We start from the raw sequence: 8,500 nt of genomic DNA, 5'->3' as shown, positions 1-8,500 counted from the left end.
TAAGATAGCATTAACAGTTTGAGCGTAGTTACAGTCAACAGTGAATATAAATGCTAAAACTGAACATATTGCATAGTGTTCCCCCCCTCCACCATTAACAAACGGTTCAGCCCATAGCAGGACCAGCTTTTTCCTTGTTTTCAGTAGCAAGCGATGCTTATGATTGTGCCAGAGAGCATTTTGAACAACACCATGGGAATTTCGGATTTTACACAGGTGGTTGGATGTTACACTCTGGAAATGGAAGGAAGGTGAGTGTTATTAACCCTCTGTGGTCCACGGACACGCTGCACCTCCAAATCACATGACTGATGTAAGCTGACATAGCAACAAGCTGCAGCCAAGCTGAGTCTCTATTTCAGCCCACATTGAAAGTTCGGACTTCAAAGTTTTTAAATTTTAATTACAGGCCAGTAAATCCATAGTTATGATAATATATATAAGCCACGCTTTTTTCTAAATACTGTCATCACGTTTTTGTGTGTGTGTGTGTTTTAAGCGTTTTCTAAGGACAGCGCGAAAACAGTAAAGAAAGGGAAAAAAGCCACCTCTTTCCTGTCGGTGGAAAAATGCACCATGTCGACCAACACGTGAGATTTGGTTGTTTAGGAAGAGGGAAAAGTTTTGGGAGTGACGGTAACGGCAGCGAGACAGAGCGAGAGAGAGAGAGAGAGAGAGAGAGAGAGTCTTTAGATGTGGGAGATTTGTGACGTTTAGTGTGGAGTGTACAGTTAGTGTGTTGTGTTGTCTTGTGTAGTTGTTCTGTTGTGTAGTCGTTTTGTTTTGTGTGTCAGTGAGGGCACTAATGAATGTCACTAAGGCACATTTGCAACGTAAACAGTGTCACTAAGTAGGAAACCAGCGGAGTGATACACCTGCTGTTGTCAGGCCTGCAGGTTTGTCCCTGTGCTGTTCTCCTCTGTCTTTTGGTGGACAAACTTTTTTTTTACTGGCACACATCATTTGTGGGGCATCTTATTGCGAAACCTGATTGTTCTCTCATTTTAGTTTTAGTAATATTTTTAAATGGTTGTAGAAAATGAAGAAAACGGCAGGTGTATTGGCTGCATTTTTAGATAAATAGTTGTATATGTTTACAAAATGTACAATTTATATTTGCATTTCAAGTTAAAAAAAATTTACTCAACATGTCTGTGGTTTTTTTTACATTAAAAAAATACTACTAGGATTTGAAGTTCTTTGTGTGATTTCAGATCAGTAATACTAATGCAGTATGTCAGTGAAAAAAACAACTAAATTCAGTTGAGCTGAAAAGAATGATCCCAAACAAGGCAAGGGGGAAAAAATCAAATGAAACAATTTGAGGGTGAAATACAAACGTAAACTCAAAAGGAGTCAAAAATGGCTGCTTGTATTTCAGACCTCAGTGGGTTAATCCAACAAATCATGAAAGATTAGTTTTAAATTTTTGTTCATGACAGTGCAGATTTCTGACGTTTTGTTAAATTTAAGCTGTAACAATGTGATTGTTTTCTAACAAAAAACAGTGTGAAACTTAAGTTAGTCTTGTGTTTGTAAATGAACCGCTCCATGTTGTGTAGCTTTCTGGATTTTATACTTATTGGGCTACATATTTATTTATTATACAGGCTATACAGTACATAGAGTCAAAACTTACATGTTTTATGTAACTAAAGTGTGTAATTATGTGGGCTACAGACAATAATTAAGTTATAGACTATATTTATATGAAAAACGTGTATACTTGCTGCATTTGAATCATTTTAACCACATGTAACCACCTGCATATGTGTTTGGGGGAAAAAAAAGGCTTTGATTTTCCCACCCCATTTGATTTCTTTGCCACCCTAAGATAACTTCTCTAGATCCGCCCCTGCTTCAAGGTGCTGAATTTCACTGACATTCAAAGGTCTCTGGGTGCTACAAAGCTAGTTTTCTCTTGCTTAAAGTGGGCATAAAACACTACACATAAAAAGGCAAATTTACATTATGGATCCCTGCTGTCAAAAACTGACAAAGATGAATTTAGGAAATAAGTGTTTAAAGTTATGGAATGGAAAATCCAGCCGTTAGCTGTAATGTTCATGTTTGTAAAACACTTTATAAATGAGGACTGTGTGGAGGAGAGTCTGAGTGACTCAACCAACACTCTAGCTTTTCCTCGCCAAGCCAATAACAACAACAATATACACAAAAACACATTTGTGCCCTTTGATAACTATTTACAGTGTGTAATCTTTATCAGCTGTAGTCGGTCTTTCCTGAGTAATGTGATCGTAAAATATAATGATGTAGTTACAGGGTGAGTCTGGAATATTTCTGACATAAAACACAATTAAACACATTAACTTTGAACCTTTGATGCTAACAGCTAACTCACCAGGATGATACATTCAACTGTCGAATACCCGTTGTTGTGTTGTCAGTAAAAAAATAAAAAAAACTTCACACAACATCTCACCGTCACCACTGTCATTTCTACTCAGTCTTAAAACTGCAGATATGTTTACTGACTTTTCCTAAAATGAACCAAACATGTAGCAAAGTTTTCCTGCTACACGTGTCGGATCTGCCTGCTGTAGAAACGGAAGGAGTGCGGAAATGAAAGCACCTGTGGTGCTGAATAGCTTAGTTTGTATTTAATTTACCACTTTATGACAATAATGATAATAATTATTATAATGATAGTTAAGCTTACTACCACCATGATAATTAAAATTCCAATCCAAAGTAATGCAACAATAATTTAAATGAACTCACTCTCCCACACCCACAGTGGGTTGGAGTGTGTTAGTTTGTGACTGAGAAATTTAAAACTCACTGTGTTTCTGTACATCACTGTTGCATAGTGTCAGTGTAGTAGACGAGTGTGGTTCTCATAAATCCCACACAGCCTTCCTGGACTGTCAGGACAGTCATAACAAAGAAAGCAGTTATCAGCTGCTCCTCGTTAATGTTCAACTAAACAAACTGAGCACAGATATAAAAAGGGAAGTCTCTTAACGTCAGAGACACAGAGTGAAGAAAAAACCCGCAGAGAAGCAGCAACACTCTGATCCTGCCTCGACTTGCTGCTTTTGATGCCTCCGGTTTTCTCTCAGGTTTAGTACCGACCTTTGCTGCTGCAGTGACACCAAATAAATCTCAGTCATTTACAAAAAAACAACAATAAAGAAATCAGAATAAGTTTTCAAAAAGGTTTCCAGTTATCCATGAAAGCTGTTTCACTCAAAATTTAAAAAAAGATACTGAATAAACTCACCAGTTACGCTAAGTTGACATTCCTGAAGGTTGTTTCCATAATCTGTCTGCACTTCACATCTGTACAGACCCGAGTCATCAGTCCTGAGTCTGGACAGTTGAAGTCTGATTCGTCCTTCTCTGAGGGCGTCTTTGTCACTCTGGACTCGTCCTGAAAACTTTGCATCCTGAGACTCTGACACCTCAACACCTCCACGAACATGATACAGGACTGAGACGTTATCACTGATGAAGAGTTCACAGATGATAAAAAGTGTTTTGTTGGATCTGTCAGGTTTGGTGGTGAACGTCCACTCCAGTGTGATGTTGTGGTTCTCCTCTGCCTGATAGGAGGTCTGTGTCACATTGACTACAAATGATCCTGTTGAGGAGACAGAGAGGGAAAGAGAGGAGCAGACACACTGAGAACTGGAACAAATCTGTTGTTGAGCTTTATTTGGAGTTCATAAAGTGAAGCTGTAAACTAACCAGAGACACATGAGGTGAGGATGATGAGCAGCAGGATCCTGCAGATCATCTTCTCCCTGTGAGAGGAGACAGAGGTGAAGAGTCATCAACACATGAGGTCAAAGGTCAGTCAGTACAGCTAGAAGAAGGAAAATCCACAGTCTGACTACATTCACTCATTACAACATCTGATCCTGTTCATGATCCATTATTTCACTGACTGACCAAAACTACATGAACTACAAACACAGCAATGGAAGCAACCAGGAGAAAAACCTGCACTTTGATTTACTCTGAAAATATTTCACATTTTTAAAGTACAGGCATCAGGTTGAAAGTGAAAGTTTTCCCAGCAAAGTCTAATCTTAAAAGTAGGACAGGTTATCTTTTTGTAGGGTCTTGACCTTAAAAATCTAAAGTGCTTTGAGGCAATTGTTGTTGTGATTTGACGCTATGTAAATAAAGTTGGATTGAATTGGATTGTTTTCGTTCTCCCGAATCCAAACTGACAGCTGGTTCCACTAATGATAAAATTACAGTTTCATAAGGTATTGCGATTTAGGGTTTTTATTTATTTATTTATTTATTTTACCAGGCGTCAACTATAGTATGAAAAATGGACAGAGTGGCGTTATGAAGGCTTGAGTTGAGCGTTTTCACCATTGTCATTCAGAACAGATGAGCGAGAGAAGCGTCTGTCTGTGAATTCTTCGCTTCTTTAACTCAAAGCGTTTCAGGAAGTATGAGGACTTATAACCCGAACTGACAGACAAATAAAAGCACGTGGTGTTTCTTCTGGATTTGAACATGCACTTTTTCCCTCACGGCGCTAAACTGAGCCGAGTTGGAAAGTAACCTGCAGGCACACTTCCAGGACTTTGCACAGCTCTGTGAAATCCACCATTATTATTATATTAATATTATAATGATGCTCTTTTTCTAAAGCACGAGACAAAAAGTATATTTTACTCAATATAAAAATGCCCAACACGTTCTCACTCCCAAATTGACGCTACGCTCGGAACACCGCGGGACGTGACAAATCGCCGGGATGTTACGCTCCGGGAGTGACAACGGGCAACACCCGATGCACTGCAGCGCAAGGCTCGTAAACAGGTCGCTGATGTAATAACTGAACTGTCCTTCCTTCCTTTTCTTCCCCACCAATTCATCACACACACATCTAAAAAACACGACGAACAAAACGATTTCACGAAGGTGACTCGACTTTATTACACATTTCAGAGAAGCTGGATTTAAACTGAACTTTAAAAGTTTTTAATTTCATTTATTTTTTTAAAGCTAAATTTGTAGTTTAGAGGATGCCGGTGGACTGCAGATTATCACTATCTGACGTGTGAACTATGCCCCGCTGCTTTTTAAGGAAGGTGCTTTTTCTATGAACACAAATACGCAATAACAATAAAAACAACGCGCAGTTTATTGAAATCACATTACCTTCTAGCACATGTTAAATGGTGAAGAGAGGAAAGACGTGTGCGCTGGGTGTCCGGGTAGCAGAGGTCTTAGAGGCAGATCCGCCCTCAGATCAGTCATCAAACCTTTTTTTTTTTCTTTCATATTTTAAAACTGTACAGGATGGTCTCACACAGAAACACAAGACTGAACAGCGGTACTTGTCTAAAAGGCTGAATACTATAAACTATCTAAACATGCTTCATTCATGAAGTTACTCTTTCAATTAAATTATACTGGTATGAGACAGTGAAGGTAACTGCTTTTAGAGGTTGTAGTTATCATACGTCACATCAGCTACCTGCATATGTGTCGCAGCAGTTTCTTCATGAGGGACCCCTCCCACCACATCCATTCCAGTACTAACTGCAGCTAAGTTACAAACACAGCCTTCTTTGGTCGTTGAAGATTGAGCACACCAAAATAAAATGATCCTGATTGCGCTGTTAACAGTTTCTTTTGAAGCTGTTCATTTACAGACAGCTGAAAAGTAAAACTCTGATGATTATCCAGCCTTTTATCCCTCTGACTTCTCACCATATTGAAAGACATAAATTAGAAATTTGTATCATGCTCCAAGTGCTTTATCAAAATGCGAGACTTCTTTTTTCCCCTTTTCATCCTCTCACCCCAACCAGTCGAGACAGATGTCCGCCCCTCCCTGAGCCTGGATCTGATGGAGGTTTGTTCCTGTTGAAAGGGAGTTTTTCCTTCCCACTGTCACCAAAGTACTTGCTCATAGGGGGTCATATGATTGTTGGGGTTTTCTCTGTTTTCCTTGTTTTATTGTAGGTACTTTACTTTACAATATAAAGCGCACTGAGGCAATTGCTGTTGTGATGTGGTGCAACAGAATTGAACTAAATTGAATTGAAAAGACTGGTCTGACCTCTTTATGATCTACAGCAGGTTTAATTAATTTTATTTATATCACTCAAATTCACGAGCTCTTGATATTTACCTAAAGTTGACTTCATGGATGATCCAGTTTTTGGTTTCTGGTTGGTAAATGCCCCTGTTTGGGCACATAAAATCCTGTTAAATGATATTAAAAAGAGTTAAATAGTCGGGGAGAATCTTGATGTTGGTCTGAATGGACCCTATGACATACAAATGTTTCTTTCAGAAAAATCACCTTTATTAATCTACAACACCACCAGTCTCAGTCACTCAGTTTTTACCCCTCAGTGATAATGGCTGATGGGGTATTGTTTTCACCCTGCCAGGCAGGTGGGCTGTGAGGATATGCAATTTGTGAATGTGATAATTTGAAAATGAAGGAGCTTCAAATTGATACCATAGTTATATCTACCAGAAATCTCAGACAGTTGAATTTCACTGACTTTAACCTTAAATTAAAATCTTGTGAATGCAATAACTCAAGAACAAGACAACGTAGGATTTTGCAATTGATACCATAGGTGGATCTACTGAGAGGCTGAAGTTTAGCTCTGGAAACTTGATCTCATGTCTTCCACCTGTGGATAAATATAATAGTATTCAATATGCTTATTGAACAATTTGCTACAAAGAGATCTACAGTATGCGTTTGAGATCTTATTAGATATCAGCACAACCCATACCCACTGAATTTTAAAATATTCTAGGCTGCTTTGAAATCTCTAAAAAGCTGTGACAGCAAAATGTTTTTTTCCTTCATAATAACAAGTTTATCATTAAGCCAGAGTCCACTTGAAATGTCCATGTGCACATATAAGGACCACTTGGGGTATATTATGTTGCTCTTTATATCCAATCTAAAGAAATTTTAATTAAAAAATATTTTTACCTTAATTTTTTATGTGGGGGTTCAAGTTACTCAAGCATAAAATGTTACTCAAGAGTTTGTTGACCTGCAGTTGAGTGATTAAGGACTGTCACTACAGCAAGAAAGCTGGTTGGTCAGCTGGCACAGGTCGTTTGTGCTGGAAAACCTTCCAGTGCGGCTGAATTAAAACAGTTCTGCAAAAAAGAGTTTGCCAAAATTCCTCAATAGCGATGTGAGAACCTCACTGGCATGCAGTTATAGCAAATTTATTACAGTTTCTGCTGCATTTTCTTCACAAAACATAGTAAGGCTGTTGATAATATAAAAAAAAGATCATGTTTAGACATGATTACTATTGAAGTGCTAGCTTGACAACAACTGTGATTTATTTCTGAGCTAATCCAGTTTGATATAAAGTTGTATTTCATATTTAAGAAATAAATGGTTCTGCAGTTATAATTTCAAATGATTATGCAAATCTTTTTTTTTGTTTTTAAATATATCTAACTTTGTTTTCTCCCACCTTCAGTACAGACTTGGGAAAGCTCTAAATTGAAAAAGCTCTAATGAAGCTTTTGCATTATAACAACTACTTTTGGGCCTTTTATCCAGTCGTCCATCCATCATTCTTTTCTGCTTTTCCTTATCAGGGTTGTGGGGGAGCTGAATCCCACCTACCTTTGTTCCAGAGGTGGAGTACACCCTGGATCCCCTGCAGTGGCGGTCCTAGCGTGTTTGGCGCCCTGGGCGAACACTCCCTCTGGCGCCTCAGCTCACAGTAGCATCGCTCAGCTAACATGCTAACAGCACATTTGAGTTACTCACCCCCTCCCTTGCTGTGCTGAATCGTAGAGTACGCGAATCACTCAGGACTCACTCACCCCCTCCCTCCTGGCTCACAGCTCAAACGAGTTGAACGAATCACTCACTCACTCACCCCCTCCCTTCCTGTGCTGAATCGTAGCATAGAGGAATCACTCACTCACTCACCCCCTCCCTCCCGATTCACAGCTTCTTCTTCTTCTTCTTCTTGGTTAGCAACCAACGTTAAGGTGCATTAGCGCCCCCTGGCACACAGCTCAGTGGATCCTCGTGCTTCATACGACACACTCACCCCTCCCTCTCGGTTCTCAGCTGTTGAAACTCAGAGCGTGTTACCGTGGAAGAGTCGCTCCTTCACCTAAGATGAAGTCCGATAGTCTGACTGACGCAGTATAACATTCATTCTACACTTTGTTTTTTTGCAAAGATTATAAGCAGACTAAAGGAAAAAAATATATGAACTCAGTTCCACCACTATCAAAAAAATAAAAATACTCAGACTCGCATTCTGCTGCTGCAATAATGTAAGTTAAAAAATTAGAAATTCACTATTTCACTAAATTATTTAGATAAGAAAATATATATGTGACACATTTGAGGAAAATACTAATAACAAAATAAACAGAAAATTCTAAAGGTGTTTGTGTTTTTTTCCCCACGTGTATGGGGCAAGGGGGCGGTACTACGGTGTTGTTTGCAGGCAGTGCGACTTAATGATACGAGGAAAAATGGATAGTCGTCGAA

At 38.9% G+C, this 8,500-nt stretch overlaps 1 long non-coding RNA gene across 1 annotated transcript; it reads right to left on the bottom strand.

Annotated features, from left to right (window-relative positions):
* Positions 1-3,507: 3,507 nt before the first annotated feature.
* LOC112843719 (uncharacterized) lies at positions 3,508-5,167 on the bottom strand. Its single transcript, XR_003216188.1, has 3 exons — positions 5,149-5,167; positions 3,712-3,767; positions 3,508-3,604 (listed from the first exon to the last, which is right to left on the bottom strand). It is a non-coding gene; the product is annotated as an uncharacterized LOC112843719 (long non-coding RNA).
* Between the last annotated feature and the right edge of the window lie 3,333 nt (positions 5,168-8,500).

Source organism: Oreochromis niloticus, linkage group LG3 (genome assembly GCF_001858045.2).
Source record: "Oreochromis niloticus isolate F11D_XX linkage group LG3, O_niloticus_UMD_NMBU, whole genome shotgun sequence".
Classification (NCBI taxonomy): domain Eukaryota; kingdom Metazoa; phylum Chordata; class Actinopteri; order Cichliformes; family Cichlidae; genus Oreochromis; species Oreochromis niloticus.
This window is presented reverse-complemented; position numbering and strand designations above follow the sequence as displayed.